The sequence below is a fragment of the Lissotriton vulgaris genome, chromosome 8 (genome assembly GCF_964263255.1).
Source record: "Lissotriton vulgaris chromosome 8, aLisVul1.2, whole genome shotgun sequence".
Classification (NCBI taxonomy): domain Eukaryota; kingdom Metazoa; phylum Chordata; class Amphibia; order Caudata; family Salamandridae; genus Lissotriton; species Lissotriton vulgaris.
Genome location: NC_141696.1, coordinates 333168519 through 333187103, shown reverse-complemented (window position 1 = coordinate 333187103; position 18585 = coordinate 333168519).

Genomic DNA, 18585 nt, shown 5'->3' with positions numbered 1-18585 from the left:
AGCCTATCTCTCCCTTTCTCTGAAAAGGAGTACCATAAGATTGCTGCCCACTGTTCCTCAGGAACCTGCTGTACCATGTAGGCTCTCTCCAGAGCAGTCATCCATTTGTGGATGTCATCCCCTTCCTTGTAGGGGGGCACAATCTTTGTCAGGTTTCTACTATCATAGGACCTGGGTTTCTCTTAGGGAATATTGCTGCCACCAGTGGAATCTAATCCACACATTTTTCTTTCTCTTGCTAAAGCAAGTTTAGCTTGAGCCAAGGCTATCTCTTCCCTCTCTATCTGGAGTTGGACAGCCCTCATCCTGGCCCTATGCTCTTTCCTCTGGGGGGAAGTCATTCCCCTTTGAGATTCTCTTGAGACACTAGAAACATGAGAGTCCCCTGATGGAGATCTCACCCTTCTGTTGCCTGGGAGAATTGGGTTATGGGATCTGGGGAGGTGCTGGCCCTCTCCATTCCCATGTAGGTCCAAGTTGGCTTGGCTAAGCCTCCCCACTGGGACCTGGTTATCCCTCTGACTCTGAGTAGGCTCATCTACTTCTGAGCCATCTTCCTCCTCTTCCTCCTCTTCTTCCTCTTCTGGAGTTATCTCATTATCAGGGGGGTTAACTCCATCTCCTAAATCTAAGGGAGCCTGACTCACCTTATCTAAGTCATCCTTCTTCAGGATGGCTATCAGGGAAGGAATGGTGGGGGCTCTGCCCCTTTTTAGCCCCCTTGAAGTGCACAAGGCACTCAAGTCTTTGTGGCTAAGGTTGTCATAGCTGGAAGTTGCCTTGGTAAGGTCAACTGTCACAGGGGCAGAGCCTGAAGCTCTTCCTGTGTCAGACATGACTGCTAGTGAGGTGCAAGTGGTGCACTTACCTACACTAAGTGTTTTCCTACTGTACCTTGCTAGTGAGTTGTAGTCAGGGTGTGCTAATCCCTTTGATCTACAACTACTAAGTTCAGTAGAACTTAATATGCTAAGCTTTTGATTTATATGTACCTAAGGTACTTGATGTGATCTTTCAATTTGATATAAAGATTGCAATGGTAAAACAAACAGCAAGCTCAAATCCGCACCGCTGCACACCAATGTGAGAAGTTGGCCTGATATGTAGTGTTTCCAATTCTGGAACCACTTGGTATCAGTCCAAACAAACCCCAAAGATGTCTGGTTGTAAGTCAACCTTGTTAGACAAGCTATCCTAGTGGTAGCATGGACTAAGCAGCCTTAAAGGCTAAACTTAAGAGGTCGTGTTAAGCGAGCTGTTTTACCACATACAATCCTGTAATCAAATGAAAGGACACCACACAAGTATATATTATAAAAATATATGTGTTTATTTCTAAAATAATCCCCAGTGCTCTTTATGAGGAAAGGGGCACAAGCGTTAAATCAAAAGCACAGTATAACATACAAAGTTGCACAATTTTGGATGAGGGCCGGTGGCCACTCAAACCATATACCAAAAAAATGGTATAAGAGATACCAATCGAACAGTGGTTAGGCCTAGGGCCTAGAGAATCGCTGGGAGCAGTCAGGACTAGCAATGCTGAAGTCGGGAGAAGCCCGCAGGACTCGGGTGCAGCACGTAAAGTGCGGCTTGCACCAATGCAAAGTCAATGTGAAGTAATCAGGGTTCCCAAGGCCTACATGCTCCGAAGATAACCCACTTACACTCAAGAACTGTTGGCACGGAAACTGTAAAAGGCAAAGAACAAGTTTATTAAGACCCCATGGGGTGGTGGTACACTCAAACAACACCCTTCGGTAATGCAAGAGGTATCACACCGAACACCGGCGTGACCCCGATTTATATACAGTTTTAGGGCAATAAAAGATAGGCGGCACAAGTTAGAACACATTTAGGTACATATATGGTCATGTTTTGGAATACAGCCAGCTCATTGGAGGGGGTACAACTCCGCTGGTCAGTTTGGCGCACATTCCTAAAGGCTTACTGGTCAGTTGGGACTGCGCATGTGCACGCTTGACCAGTACTAAAAATAGCCTGTTGCTGGGCAGACTGAAGTGGTCAGTGGTGCGGACAACGGACTAAAGGGCACGCCGGCCACGAGGCCGCTTATGGTCTAAGATGGCTGCCGCAACATTCAAAATGGCGTTTTCATATATAGCCAAGTTAAGGAGGACAACGTGTAGCTTCAGCTAATCGCTAACGCGGCCATGCCAATTACGACAGACGACCCTTTTAGCGTTTAGCTGAATCTACCTCATAGTGAACATAATCAGGATGTTCGTCCTCGATGTCTATTAACATTATTTGGGTTACTTCTTTATGAAGCATCATTTTGTCATGAGCAAGAGCTCGTCTTGATGGTATGCAAGCTGATAGGCACATAGAACATAAGGCCGGGCCACATTGAATACATAGACATATAAAAAACATTGCTCCCACGATTATACATAGAATCGTCAACAGTTTCCAGCCCCAGGTAGTAAGCATAGACCAGAACCATCCTGAAAGTGTCCAAGTTCCATTGTCCGGATGTATCTCAGCTGCGATCTTGTGGAGCTTAGATATGGCATCATAAACAGATGGAGAATTGTCCGGTACGTATACACAACAGCTGCTTCCGATAATTCTGCATGCCCCCCCACGGTCAGCCAAAACTACATCCAGCACCATCCTATTTTGGAGCGTAACAATTCTAGAAATCTGTAGTTCCTCAGTGATATTTCCCAGGGCAATGGCAGTGTCATTCGCTACAGCCTCGACAACACGTGTCAGTCGTCTTATCTTCCGACTGTTCAATGCAGCCCCCACGAAGGAAAATAGTCCCAAATTAAAGTCCACATACTGTTGCAAGGCAGTGTCGGTCTGGTCTATGTCATCAAGAACAACAGTCCGCTTAACTCTATTCAGGACAAAATCATGATACAAGGTATAATCATTGTGATACATTGGTGGGGCAATGAATACAGGAGGTAGCACAAACGATACGTAGCATGTGCCCAACCATCCCAATGGAAGCTGATGGTAACCCTTCGTGCCACAAATAAAATACGTGTTTCGTGATGCTACAAATGAGATGCCATTCGGACTGTCGAAAGTGAGAGTAGTGTTACGTTCACTTTTCCCCACTGCAATCGAACCTTTATTCCTAATACACAAATCGGCTTTAGTAGATATGACATTAATGACATGTGCGCTAGATACATTAATATTTCTTTGATTGCTGTACACACGCGGGGCAGACACGTTGTCGGGCCTGTACTCTTCCCATTCAAATCGAGTACCCTCAGCCCGTGGAAACCCATCCTTGTCATGGGAGCATACTTTATTCAAACGGAAAAGCACCCCCCCTTTCGTTGGCCATCTCAAAGTAAAGAGGAGGGTGTACCAGGCGTTGCATGATCCATTATGCGAAAACGGGAGTGGAATGAGTGGGGTACCCCCTCTCTTCTGGTGCCCCGGCAACATCCCACACACCCAGCAATTCGAGGTATTAGTCATATTATGTGTGTGGTGAAGAATCTGAATGAAACTGTTATTCAGGTAAGTTTGCTGATGTCGCTCTTCATGGTAGGGCAATGTAAAGTGAAAATGTTCAGATGGAGCCGGGGTAGTCGGCAGCAAATGTTCTCGTACAGGCACCACAAGTTCAACTACCCAGGCTATTACAGCTATCACCACAATAGTCAAAACAAAGAGAATGGCACCTAATATTCGTTTATCTCGTGCTGCCGTTGATGCCATAGTTCAGGAATGTTCGTGCAAAGTCTCAAATAATACAAATTGTTCACAGAGTCTCAGATACACGTACGTGTATACCTAAAAAAAGAAAAATGCGGTGCTGAACTCCGAGGTAGCCGTTGTTTTCTTCTCCGGGCCAAGACGGGTGTCGCTACACTGGCAGAACTGATCCCCCCCCCCTTGGAATTCCCGGTTTCCGTTTCACAAACCTGGAGCGGTAACCAACCAGTCACATAGGGAAAAAAAAATCTTCTTATCGAGGACGCAGGTTGTAGTGCTCTCGTCCGGCGACAGCGTGGTCCGGGAAGGCTCCCTCAACTTCGGCCGACGTCACAGCTGGGCTCTTTTCTTTCTCCAAAATCTCCTTGTAGTCGGTCAGCACAGCAGGAGTCACCAGATCCGGAGAGACACGGCGGCAGTGTGTCGAATGCACCCACCGCTTCCTGTTGGTCACTCGTACAGCGGTTCGGGTTGCAAGGAGGACCTGTTCGGGGCCCTTCCACCTGGGCTCCAGACTGCTCGCTCTCTCAAACGACCGGATCATCACGTGGTCACCAGGGCGGAGATCATGGCCCTCTCCAGTAGAGTTGTCAGGGAGCGCTTCTCGAACCTGTTGATGAATAGAAAGCAAATCATTTGTTAATCGTGCCAAATAGTCGTTCATCATAACACAAGGCACATCATGTATTAATCGCGGCTTAGGCACCCCCTAGATATTCATGGGGCGCCCAAACACCACCTCGTAGGGTGTAAGGCCAGTTCGTGAATGGGGTACTGATCTAAGAGAGAGCAGTGCTAGCGGCAAAGCGTCTGGCCACTTCAACGATGTAGACGCCACAATTTTGGCCAGCTTAAGTTTCAACGTAGCATTGTACCGCTCTACCAGACCTGCCGACTGAGGGTGGAATACAGCGTGGAACTTCTGCTGAATCCCTAACCCCTTCAGTACATACTCCACAATCTTTCCAACAAAATGAGGCCCATTATCACTCCACAGAAATTTACAAACTCCAAAGCGAGGAAAAAATTCCTTAAGCAACACCTTAGCTGTTGTCAAAGCCGTATTGTCTTTCGTGGGGAAAGCCTCAACCCATTTGCTAAAGGCACATACCACCACTAGGACATACTTCAGGTTATTGCAGCGCTCGAGTTGGATGTAATCCATTTGGAGTACCTCAAAAGGTGCAGAAGGTGGAACGAACCCTCCTTTCGGAGTATGGGTCCCCTTTCCAGGATTGTGTTGTAAACAAACCAGGCAGGTCTGCACTACTCTCTTCGCAGTATTAGCAATCTCAGGATGTTCCCAAACTCGTGTTAACAGCCGAGTGATTGCAAGAGCTCCGACATGTGCCAGTCCATGCGTCATCTGGACCATCGCCTGCAAGTAAGCCGCAGGCAATTTCCATTTCTCCATGTCTTTGCTTCTCCAACAACCCTCGTCATCTAGTACCCCATCTGCTGCCCATGCCGCAAGTTCAGTTTCAGTAGCTGATTTTTGAATGTCCAATATTTCTGCTCTAGCATCACTCCATCGCTCAGCCTGCGATTGTATCACATACATGGGGGAGCTAGTTCGGGACATAGCCGTTTGTATCGCTATGCTGTCTGCAAAGGCATTTCCTTGACCCACTTTATCCGTGATCTTTTTGTGGGCACTGCATTTTACTATCGCTACTTTCTTTGGGCCAAGCAACGCGTTTAGGAGATCACGCACTAGCTCTCCGTGCATAATGTGTTCTCCGTGAGATGTCAAAAACCCACGCTCTCTCCAGAGTAGCCCGAAGTCATGTGCTACTCCGAAGGCGTATCGGCTGTCTGTGTATATGTTCACACATAGGCCAACACTCAACTCGCAGGCTCTTGTTAAGGCTATCAGCTCTGCTGCCTGAGCCGATTTCTGTGGTATCCTAGCTGTTTCTACCACTGTCTTAAGTGTCGTAATCGCATAGGGTGCGGAAGTCGTACCATCTGGCATCCTTAAACATGATCCATCAACCCACAGTTCCCCATCCACATCTGGAAGTGGCACATCCTGTAAGTCGACACGACCCTTTGTCTGTTCCTCGGTCAGGAAAACACAATCGTGATGTTTTTCTTCCTGACCCTCTTCGGCCGGATAGGGCAATAAAGTGGCAGGGTTCAAAGTAGCGCATCTTTTCAGTGTAATATGTGGCGCCAAAAGTGTCAGCTCATATCCTGTTAGCCGTGCACTCGTGAGGTATTGGGTCTTTGTTTGGTTTAGCAGAGCATCTACTGCGTGAGGAACTAACACCAGCAGTTTGTGCGATAACACTATTCCCTCACTCTGTCGTATGGCTACTGCCGTTGCTGCTACCGCTCGAAAACACCCAGGCAACCCTCGTGCTACAGGATCAAGAATGGCAGAGAAGTATGCACATGGTCTCTGCTTATCCCCGTGTAGTTGCACTAACACTGACAACGCGCACCCATCATTCTCGTGCACGTACAGTGTGAAAAGTTTCGTGTAATCTGGTGTGCCTAACACGGGTGCGGAACAAAGGGCCTGCCTCAACTGTTCAAAAGCCTTCTGACATTCATCTGTCCATTCTAAGGGCATTGGTGTAGCTTTGGACAATAACGCTAGCAAGGGTTTTATGATATGTGAAAAACCCATGATCCACTGTCTACAAAAGGATGTCAACCCTATGAAGGCACGTACATCTCTCTGCGTGCGAGGGACAGGTGTGTCGAGAATTGCCTGAATTCGGTCAGATGTTAATGCACGCCCCTCCTTAGACAACAGATGACCGAGATAGGTCACCTGAGGTCTACAGTATTGAAGCTTTTTCTTCGAAACCTTATGATTGTTCTGTGCCAAAAAGGAAAGCAACGCAAGTGTACTTTCTTCACATTGTGCATAAGAGTCAGCAGCAAGCAGAAGGTCATCCACGTACTGGATGAGAGCAACGCCAGACTGCAATTTAAAAGAATCTAGCTGCCTTTTCAGAGCCTGGCTGTAAATGCTAGGGCTTTCAGTATAACCTTGGGGAACACGACAAAATCTATACGATTTATTATTTAACGTGAAGCCAAACAAATATCTGCTATCAGGGTGGACAGGGATGGAAAAGAACGCATTTTTCAAATCTATCACACTAAACGTTGTGGCCGTTGGTGGAACCAACGTAAGCAAGGTCGTGATATCAGACACCACCGGGTATTGGGGAATGACAATTTTGTTGATCTCTCGCAAGTCAATAATAAAGCGATAGACTTTGTCGTCAGTATCTCTCTTAAGGATCGGAAGAATAGGACTGTTGCAAACATTATAAGGAACCTCCTCCACGACCCCTGCAGAAATTAAATCCTGAACAATATGTGTCAATGCAATTTCACCTTCTCTAGAAATCTTATACTGTGGCACTCGTGGTAGAGGGGCCCCCTCCTGAACAGTAATGTGTATTGGTGGAATACGCATCTCTCCCACATCCGTATCTGAGGTCGCCCATAACGTATGCGGTAGAGAGGCCAAAGCTGGAATATCTAAAATAGCATAAAACCTGTCGGGGTCAGGATAATTGTCATTCAGGATAACCCGCACTCCCTCAGGAGCGCACCGTATCGTTGCTCGAAAATATTTAAGCAAATCAATACCCAGGATATTATCCGGCGTATGGGGTGATAACAAAAATTGACCAAAACTGAAATATTTGTCAAGACATAGTGCAAGGGGCTTTGACAATGGGCTAGGGGAGGGTGTGCCATCAAACCCTACGCATGTAATCATTTCGCCAGACAGGGGAGCCCTCGGAACCAAGTTTTTCGACAAAGCACTACGTGTAGCTCCTGTGTCGACTAGAAATTGATCAGTAGAACCCAGAATACCCGCTGTTACATATGGACCCTGCTGATCTACCGGCACTTCAACTGATTCCTTACCCCATCCTACGCAGTCCTATGCATGCACATAATCCTGGTGCTCCACATTCTCACCCTCCGAAATCTGATATTGATTTCGTCTATCAAACGTGTTTCGCTCATCCTGGCCACAGCCCCTCTCCTCAACTCTTCCACGATCACTTCCGCCACCTCTCGCTCCCGTATAACCTCCTCTCAACCTACCACCTCCTCGACCACGCTGACTACGCTGCTCACGAAGTACCGGACAATCATCAGCCAAATGCCCAAACTCCTTACAATAAGCACACTGATCCTCCGCTATATCCGTACGACCATATGACGTATTCCCTCCACCTCGTCTACCTCTATCATTCCCTCTACCCTGTGTTCCCCGAACCTGCGCCAACATCACCTTCGTTTTCAATTCCTTCGCCTTTTTCTCAACACTTTCTTTAGCCTCCAATTCCTGCCGCTCATAATACTGAGCCATAGTTAACAAAGACGCAGGGGTCGCCGTGGCCCCGGAACTTTCACTCGATTTCAATCTTTTTGCAATCTCCGGGAGGAGATTAGCCACATACTTATCTACAAACAAATGCCGACCCGTATCGTCTGTTAAAGATTGACCACTGTAATCATGGAATGCCTCATCGAAGCGTGTAAAGAAATCTGAAACCGTTTCATCGGGTTTCTGTTTGCACGAAGTTAACATAGTCCAATCGATCTTTTTAGAGGGAACAAGCGTCTTTAATTTAATTAAGATAGCTGCCGGAAGATCTAGAATTAACTGACAAGGCTTACACGCCGGTTCCCTATCTAAATCGGCAGCATTTATTTCTTTCCATGTGCCCCCCAATATTGTTTCATCATTATTTTTACGAATTTGTCTCCACATATCAGGTGGTAGAATTAGCCCAAAGAACAAATCTATATCAACAAGAGTCATCACACAAGACGAAATAGCCCCTTCCACCCCTTCATAAAATGCCGCCGGATTTTTCCGAAGATCAGGTAAAGAATTTTTCAATGCCATAACATCTGCTCTATTCCAAGGCGTGTATACCCAGTTATATACAAAATACCCTTTCGCGTCCTTTGACGATTTATCATCATCTGTACCTTCCCCTTTAGGTGGAACATACAAGGGCGCGGCTTCACGCATAGGCATAACATGCAATGCAAAACTCTTATCTGAACCCCGGAGAGAACACTCCTTAATCTGCCCGTTATTCTCCGATTCGGACTCCTTTTGCCTCCTTTTCCGCTCCTCCCGCAATCTGGTTGTCTCGTCTCGCAGCCGGATCAGTTGCTTGAATAGGTCGTCAACATCTGCAAGATCAAATACACCTTTAACCAGATTCTCACGATACACTGACAACGATCTAGGTTCTAACGTGTCTGAAAGTTCACGATACGCGGCAACAACTTCATCCGCCAAACTAGACAGAAAATACATTAATTCAAGATCCGACCACGCCCTCTTCTCCGCAAGCAACTCATCCTGAGAAACACATTTCTTATTCACTTTACGAGCCCAACTGCGTAAATGTGCGGACCTCTCCGCAGTAAACCTGAGAGCAGATACACCCTTCTGTTCCGACTTATCCTGTCCATCATCCTCCGAATCTGCAGCTGGTGCCGTCGGCGAAACGTACGGAGGCGGTGACCGATCTAGCAATGAAAAATCATCAATTTCATTATTAAGGACAGGATAAAGCGGTCGGCGAATAGGAATTTGACCAGTCGTTTGCAATTTACGTTCCCGTTCCTCCCTCTCTTTCTTCTCCTGAGCCTCCTTTTCTTCAAGCTGTAAAGCCTTATCCCGAGCAGCCTTGCGCTGCTCTTTGTCCGCCAAGGCAACTTCACGCTCACGCACCGCTTTCTCCCACATTCGCACACAATCAAACATGTTTTGTCTAGACCTGCGTTGAAACAAACATTGCTCCACAAACTGTACTTTTCGTAAATCGAACGACCCATGTAGTGGCCATTGCAATTCAGGATCAGCCTTTGTATACTTATGCCATAATTTGCTGTACATAATAGGGGGAAGGCCGAATTTTATGTACATCTCACGATTTGGTGTTCCTTCTGGGGGAGCCGGCTGTGCTTCCGCTAACCTAATTGTGGTACCAGTTCCAAGACAGCACATCCCTCGGAGTGTGCTGAAAACATGCATGTTCAAAAAGTATCACAAAAACGTGACACCGTACAAAATGGCACTTACAGTACTTCACACAAATGTGCCGCTCAGAAGAAAAAAAACAAAGTTAGAGAAACATCTCTACATGCCTGCCTATGTGAAGTGCACTACACATATAAGTTCAAAGATCACAAAGTCACAATGTTAGCTAACTCAAATCAAAACGTAGATCGTAGGACTTCGGCAAGCGTCCGAGGACTACCTTACCGATCACAAATCATAGAACTTCAGTAAGCGTCCGAAGACTACCTTACCGAACACAAATCATAGAACTTCAGTAAGCGTCCGAAGACTACCTTACCGAACACAAATCTTACCCAAATTCTCAAATGTCCAGATTCCAACTGCCAAGGTCTTGTAATCAAATCAGCCAAACGGCACTTTCCCAGCAACACAGACACTCGAAAACTCAGTCGGAGACCGGCGCCACCTGGAAGGTCAGATCGGAAGGAAAGGAAGAAACACCGTGGGAGCCAAGACTCGGGTCACTCAGTGGCAGCGCGCGTCCATGGCGAGTTTCCAAGCCTTCGTCACGACCTCTCCTTCGGGCATCCGAGTCGCCGATGAGTCCCTGGTCGTGGTCGCCAATTTGAAGTAATCAGGGTTCCCAAGGCCTACATGCTCCGAAGATAACCCACTTACACTCAAGAACTGTTGGCACGGAAACTGTAAAAGGCAAAGAACAAGTTTATTAAGACCCCATGGGGTGGTGGTACACTCAAACAACACCCTTCGGTAATGCAAGAGGTATCACACCGAACACCGGTGTGACCCCGATTTATATACAGTTTTAGGGCAATAAAAGATAGGCGGCACAAGTTAGAACACATTTAGGTACATATATGGTCATGTTTTGGAATACAGCCAGCTCATTGGAGGGGGTACAACTCCGCTGGTCAGTTTGGCGCACATTCCTAAAGGCTTACTGGTCAGTTGGGACTGCGCATGTGCACGCTTGACCAGTACTAAAAATAGCCTGTTGCTGGGCAGACTGAAGTGGTCAGTGGTGCGGACAACGGACTAAAGGGCACGCCGGCCACGAGGCCGCTTATGGTCTAAGATGGCTGCCGCAACATTCAAAATGGCGTTTTCATATATAGCCAAGTTAAGGAGGACAACGTGTAGCTTCAGCTAATCGCTAACGCGGCCATGCCAATTACGACAAATGGTGCGTAAAAGTTACACAAAGTTAGTTTAAGGACACTTCCGCTGAACCTAGAGGAACAAAACTTAAGACACAGACCCTAGAGGTGTGGACCAACGTGGGCACACTGGCGTTGCAATGTTACCTCACCCACAGGAAGTGGGTGCACAGGGTCGAAGTGGCGTCGGGTTTTGACACGCAGGTTCTTGGCGCTTGAAGCTGAAGATGCTGCAGGCGATGTGAAGGAGAAGTGTCCGGTGGATCCAAGGGTGGATCTGAAGTGGTGAAGACCTGAAAGCAGAGGGGACAATGTTCAAAGTCACTGACCAGTGACCACTGTGGAACCAGATTGGAACCAGGCAAAGTTGGGTGCAAACAGGTGATCAGGGGTTGCTTCTCTCTGCAGCCACGTGGACACGAAGAGGTCAAGGACGTCCAGGAGTCGATCACGAGCTGTCCCTCAAAGGTTCTAGCTGATGGCGGTGTCGGCAACTCGATTGAAGCAAACAAGTCTTGGCTAATGCAAGCCACGGGGAAAGTGAAAAAGGCTTATTACTCTGACCAGCAAGGATAGAGCGGGTACTCCTTTCTACAGGAGCGAGGGCAGGTCTGGAGCAACCAGACCCATAGTGTAAATTGTAGGTTTCGTCGCCAAGATGGCCGCTGACCACGTGACAAGCGGCCGAGATGGCGAGTCGAGTGGCAAAAAGCAAAAGGGCCCCACGCATATCATGGAGATGCTGGAGGGCTGATCTTTAGTGCAAATGCTGCTCGGTTGTGGGGCTTCTCAAACCCCAAAGCACAGAGTCGAGGGTACCTCGGGTGCTGCGCAGTCAGCGTCTCAGGGGTCTTTCAAGATGTCCGCTCCCACGTCTCTCGGTGCCTCCACGGGTCCCTTCTTTGCAGGGACTGTGGATCGGGCTGGGAGAAGTCTGGGAAGCTGAGTCTTGTCAGGCTCTGCACTCGGGCTCCGGCGGGAGGCGGCGGCAAAGCAGACATTGAGGTGCTGGGTGATGCCTGTGTTCACAGGGTGGCCCTTCCTAGGCCACAAGGGAGATGCTCTTCAGTCTTCTGTTCATCAGAATGTTGAAGTCCAGTCGTCTTCTTAGTTTAAAGTTGATTTCAGGATGATCTGCTGTGCATTGGCACTGCTCCCACTCTTATTCCAATCTGAGGGGTGGATCTCCTGCTAGGTCCCTCCCCTATGGGTGGGACCAGGAAGGGGGGTGGTTACACCCCCTTTCCTTTGTCCAGGTCTCACTGGAGCTGGGGCTGGGCTGCCCCAGAACCGGTTTGACCGGATTATGCAAGGGGAAGCCTTGTGCTCCCCAGGCACTGTCTGGTTTCATTCAAACCTCCCCGCTACAATCCACTATCTCCTGTCTGGGGTGGTGTGACACCTCCCTGCGACAGGAAAGCCTTTGTCCAGGCCTCCTCTGCTGAGTTTTGGACTGGACTGTTCCCGTGGGGCACAGGGTCAGAGCTGATTTGCATATCGCCATTGTCTAACCCAGGGTGGTGTGGAGTGCAAAAAAATGATGGATTTGGGCCCAGATCTTTGGACTGGGGTGAATGTGTGACATTGATCCACATTCTGTCCATCACCTGTTTTGTTTGCAATTACCGCCCTAAGTGCGCTGGGGATGCCCAGACGTGGGTCCCAGGCACTCCACACCACTGGAGTCAAGCTAGCCGGGCTGATGAGAGGTGTTACCTCGAAACCGGTCCGGTCCTCGGATGCTTGATTCCGTTCTGGGAAGGACATGGCTTTTGTAGTTCGGACTGGACTGTTCCCATGGGGCACAGGGTCAGAGCTGATTTGCATATCGCCATTGTCTAACCCAGGGTGGTGTGGAGTGCAAAAAAATGATGGATTTGGGCCCAGATCTTTGGACTGGGGTGAATGTGTGACATTGATCCACATTCTGTCCATCACCTGTTTTGTTTGCAATTACCGCCCTAAGTGCGCTGGGGATGCCCAGACGTGGGTCCCAGGCACTCCACACCACTGGAGTCAAGCTAGCCGGGCTGATGAGAGGTGTTACCTCAAAACCGGTCCGGTCCTCGGATGCTTGATTCCGTTCTGGGAAGGACATGGCTTTTGTAGTTTGGACTGGACTGTTCCCATGGGGCACAGGGTCAGAGCTGATTTGCATATTGCCATTGTCTAACCCAGGGTGGTGTGGAGTGCAAAAAAATGATGGATTTGGGCCCAGATCTTTGGACTGGGGTGAATGTGTGACATTGATCCACATTCTGTCCATCGCCTGTTTTGTTTGCAATTACCGCCCTAAGTGCGCTGGGGATGCCCAGACGTGGGTCCCAGGCACTCCACACCACTGGAGTCAAGCTAGCCGGGCTGATGAGAGGTGTTACCTCGAAACCGGTCCGGTCCTCGGATGCTTGATTCCGTTCTGGGAAGGACATGGCTTTTGTAGTTCGGACTGGACTGTTCCCATGGGGCACAGGGTCAGAGCTGATTTGCATATCGCCATTGTCTAACCCAGGGTGGTGTGGAGTGCAAAAAAATGATGGATTTGGGCCCAGATCTTTGGACTGGGGTGAATGTGTGACATTGATCCACATTCTGTCCATCACCTGTTTTGTTTGCAATTACCGCCCTAAGTGCGCTGGGGATGCCCAGACGTGGGTCCCAGGCACTCCACACCACTGGAGTCAAGCTAGCCGGGCTGATGAGAGGTGTTACCTCGAAACCGGTCCGGTCCTCGGATGCTTGATTCCGTTCTGGGAAGGACATGGCTTTTGTAGTTCGGACTGGACTGTTCCCATGGGGCACAGGGTCAGAGCTGATTTGCATATCGCCATTGTCTAACCCAGGGTGGTGTGGAGTGCAAAAAAATGATGGATTTGGGCCCAGATCTTTGGACTGGGGTGAATGTGTGACATTGATCCACATTCTGTCCATCACCTGTTTTGTTTGCAATTACCGCCCTAAGTGCGCTGGGGATGCCCAGACGTGGGTCCCAGGCACTCCACACCACTGGAGTCAAGCTAGCCGGGCTGATGAGAGGTGTTACCTCGAAACCGGTCCGGTCCTCGGATGCTTGATTCCGTTCTGGGAAGGACATGGCTTTTGTAGTTCGGACTGGACTGTTCCCATGGGGCACAGGGTAAGAGCTGATTTGCATATCGCCATTGTCTAACCCAGGGTGGTGTGGAGTGCAAAAAAATGATGGATTTGGGCCCAGATCTTTGGACTGGGGTGAATGTGTGACATTGATCCACATTCTGTCCATCACCTGTTTTGTTTGCAATTACCGCCCTAAGTGCGCTGGGGATGCCCAGACGTGGGTCCCAGGCACTCCACACCACTGGAGTCAAGCTAGCCGGGCTGATGAGAGGTGTTACCTCGAAACCAGTCCGGTCCTCGGATGCTTGATTCCGTTCTGGGAAGGACATGGCTTTTGTAGTTCGGACTGGACTGTTCCCATGGGGCACAGGGTCAGAGCTGATTTGCATATCGCCATTGTCTAACCCAGGGTGGTGTGGAGTGCAAAAAAATGATGGATTTGGGCCCAGATCTTTGGACTGGGGTGAATGTGTGACATTGATCCACATTCTGTCCATCACCTGTTTTGTTTGCAATTACCGCCCTAAGTGCGCTGGGGATGCCCAGACGTGGGTCCCAGGCACTCCACACCACTGGAGTCAAGCTAGCCGGGCTGATGAGAGGTGTTACCTCCAAACCGTTCCGGTCCTCGGATGCTTGATTCCGTTCTGGGAAGGACATGGCTTTTGTAGTTTGGACTGGACTGTTCCCATGGGGCACAGGGTCAGAGCTGATTTGCATATCGCCATTGTCTAACCCAGGGTGGTGTGGAGTGCAAAAAAATGATGGATTTGGGCCCAGATCTTTGGACTGGGGTGAATGTGTGACATTGATCCACATTCTGTCCATCACCTGTTTTGTTTGCAATTACCGCCCTAAGTGCGCTGGGGATGCCCAGACGTGGGTCCCAGGCACTCCACACCACTGGAGTCAAGCTAGCCGGGCTGATGAGAGGTGTTACCTCGAAACCGGTCCGGTCCTCGGATGCTTGATTCCGTTCTGGGAAGGACATGGCTTTTGTAGTTCGGACTGGACTGTTCCCATGGGGCACAGGGTCAGAGCTGATTTGCATATCGCCATTGTCTAACCCAGGGTGGTGTGGAGTGCAAAAAAATGATGGATTTGGGCCCAGATCTTTGGACTGGGGTGAATGTGTGACATTGATCCACATTCTGTCCATCACCTGTTTTGTTTGAGTCTCGGTCAGCAGCAGGAGGTCAGACATGTGTCTGTGGCAGAAGCATCCATTTTGTGGATCTGAGGCTCTTTTAAAAATTAACCGCGTTTTAGCAAAAGTAACATGTCGTCCCCTCTAGAGGGGTGGAATGCCACCCCCGTCGCCAGGACTGGCGAGGGGGTAGTATTCCAAATCGTATGACACCTTACACGACATGTTTTGATTAGCCGTGGGCGGCCAGCTACGCTCCGTCTGCGGAGTGTGCGTAGTTCCGCCTACTCCGCATTTTGCGGAGCTGGCGGAGCCAGGCGGCACTACGCACGCTCCGCAGACGGAGCGTAGCTGGCCGCCACCCGCCTCCCTCCCGCCCTCCCTAAATACTTTACAATAAAAGACCGCAATAATTTTAAAAGCACTTACCTTGCCGCCGCTGGCCGCCGCATTCCCCGGGGCTCGTTCTCTTCCGCCTTCCGTATTTTGCAGTAATGCGCATGCGCGGACGGCCGCGCATGCGCATTTTCACGAGAAAATGCGCATGCGCGGCCGCCCGCGCATGCGCATTACTGCAAAATACGGAAGACGGAAGAGAACGAGCCCCGGGGAACGCGGCGGCCAGCGGCGGCAAGGTAAGTGCTTTTAAAATTATTGCGTTCTTTTATTGTAAAGTATTTAGGGAGGGCGGGAGGGAGGCGGGTTGCGGGGCTGCCGGCCAGTGGTTTTGCGGAGTGGGGCTACGCGGAGTGCGGAGGTGGGCGTAGTTTCTCGCCCACTTCGCGTAGCTCCGCGAAGCCCCACTCCGCGAACTCCGCCCTGGCCTAGTTTTGATAAAGCCAAACCAAAGTTGACATATAACCGTGAGGATTATAATGCACTTAATAGTATATGGTTTGGCATTATCCCGGAACAGCTAAGGGAATTGGTCCAGACAGCTGCAGACAGGCTCAGCTCATGCTAGAGCACCATCTCACATTAAACCACGCACTCTGCCTTCAGGATTGTTAAGGCCTGCCATAGGAGTGGCTCACAGGTTTATATGTGTCCAGATAGGTTTAGATATAGGCATACTATATCTAAGCAAGGGGTGATTACACCACCTTGCCCCAGCTGAGTGTTCAGCCAGTTGTGTCAATTTTAGATAGCCAGCCAGGGGTGGCAAAAGATATGCTGCAGCCCCTGTTAGGCCTTGGATGCACCTATGCCCTGGGCACCTATAGTGCTCTGTACAGGGGCTGATAAGGTGACCCAAGCCAATCTAGTTATGCACCTAGGGTACATGGAATCCATTTTACAGAGAGAGCAGATAGCCTGGGGCCCTGATTAGCAGGGAACCAGGCCAACTAAGTCGAAAACCAGCTAAACACAAGGCAAAAAATCTGGGGTAACCATAGTCAGGTAGCCACCTTCCTACACAACCCCCCCCCCCCCCCCCCCCCCAACGAAAGGAGATAAGGCTATCCTTGGCCAGGTAAGCCTATATTGCCTGAGTGGCCATATAAGGAAGTACCTGCACTAGCATGGGTACCCCCTGTCTCATGGTCCACTAAGCAGTCCCTCACCCTTGGGGTATCAGAGGGTTTCCACCATAGGGAATCACTACCTTGGGTGTGTCTTTGCAAGTTAGAAGGCTGGTTTGGATATGGAGTTTTGAAGTGAGGCTCCACTAATTTAGGACTCAGCTTCCTCCAATTATCTTCCACCATGTGTGCCCTTCTCTCTTCAACTGAGTTGCACTGTGCTCTCAGGGTCAACCTCTGGCTACCTAAAGCTGGAGGCTGGGTCCCTCTGTTTGGCTTGCTGGAGGGACAGTTCAGGTTTGGGCCCTTTGGGTCCCAGGTTTGGCTGTGCCCAACAGAATCCATCTGTGGGAGGTCCCTAACTACTTTTGAGGGGGCTCCCTCAGGAGTTTTTAAAGTTTTCACCTCACTAGGGCTACTAGTTTTGGTGCCCCTAATATGTTGATGGGGGTGCTTTATTTGACAGGGGGCCCTCTGGGTCTCACTGTCCTTCTTGTCCTCTGCAGCCCTGGGCTGACTAAGGCAAGGTAGAGAGGGGCAGGTTACCTGCTCCAGACTGGGTCCCACCTGAGAAGGGTCCACTGCCATCAGAGGCTCTGTCAGGCCAGGCCCAACAACCTCTGGGGCAGTTCCTTCATCAGGGGTAAGATCAGTTCCCTGAGGAGGCTGATCCTGTCCTAATGTCTGGGGAGGGGAAGATTTCTCTTCCTCCTCCATGCTCTCAGTTTGGGTGGAGTGATCCATCATTTCAGGCTTCACAACAACTGTATCTGTTTGAGTTTGGGCTGTGGCCATCACAGCCCCACCAACCTTTTCAGGAGGAGACTCAGTTTGGGTTTCTGCTGTTATCATAACAGCTTTGCTATTCTGTTTTGGAAGAGCTTCTGGTAAAGATGGGGCAGAGAGTTGCTCAGCCCTACCAACCTTTTCAGGAAGGACATCTTGGGTTGGGGCTATAGCCAGTACAGCCCCACTAACCTTTCCATTGGAGTTTACCATTCTAGAATGGATTTCCTGTTCAACCTCAGCCCAGGCTGAGATTTCTAAATCATTACCCAGTAGGCAGTCTACAGGCAAGTTTGATGACACTGCTACTCTCTTTGGGCCAGTGACACCTCCCCAGCTGAGACTTACTACTGCCATGGGATGATTTGTTTGGATGCCATCAATGTTTGTTACCTGGTATGTGGCACCAGGTAAAAGTTGCTTAGAGGGGACTATACAGTCAGCCACCATGGTGATGCTAGCCCCTGTGTCTCTAAAGGCTTCAACTTTCAAACCATTAATGATGGGTTCTTGTCTATATTTGCTCAAGGTATTTGGACAAACAAAAGTTGGCAAACCCCATGCCAGTCTCATAAACAAGATCATTTGGGGATGGGGACCTGGATAGGCCAGCGTCCTCCTGGGCTCCAAAAGTAAACCTACCCAGATTCCTGGGTGTGCTCCCACTTCCTGGGGGATTACTGCTGACAGTAACAGGAGGTGTTGGAGCTGGCTTTGGAGGTATGTTTTCTTTATTGCCATTCTTGGGACAACAGCTGTCTGTTTTGTAATGCCCAACCTGTTTACAGGCATGACAATAAGACTTTTTCTCTGTTGAAGAAGTGTCACGGGCCCACCCTTTTCATTGGAATTTTGGGGCCCTGGGGAAGTCTTTTCTTTACTTTTATCCCCACCCTTATCTTGAGGCTTGGTAGACTCCTTCTTCTGGTTATTGTCCTGATTCTTAGGCCTAATCCTGGTTCTGACCCATTTATCTGCCCTCTTTCCCAATTCTTGGGGAGAGGTCAAATCTGAGTCCACCAGGTGCTGGTGTAAGAGCTGGTTCTGACAATTACTTAGGATCTGCTCCCTCATAATCAAATTATACAATCCTGTGAAGTCATGTACTTTGCTGCCATTTAGCCA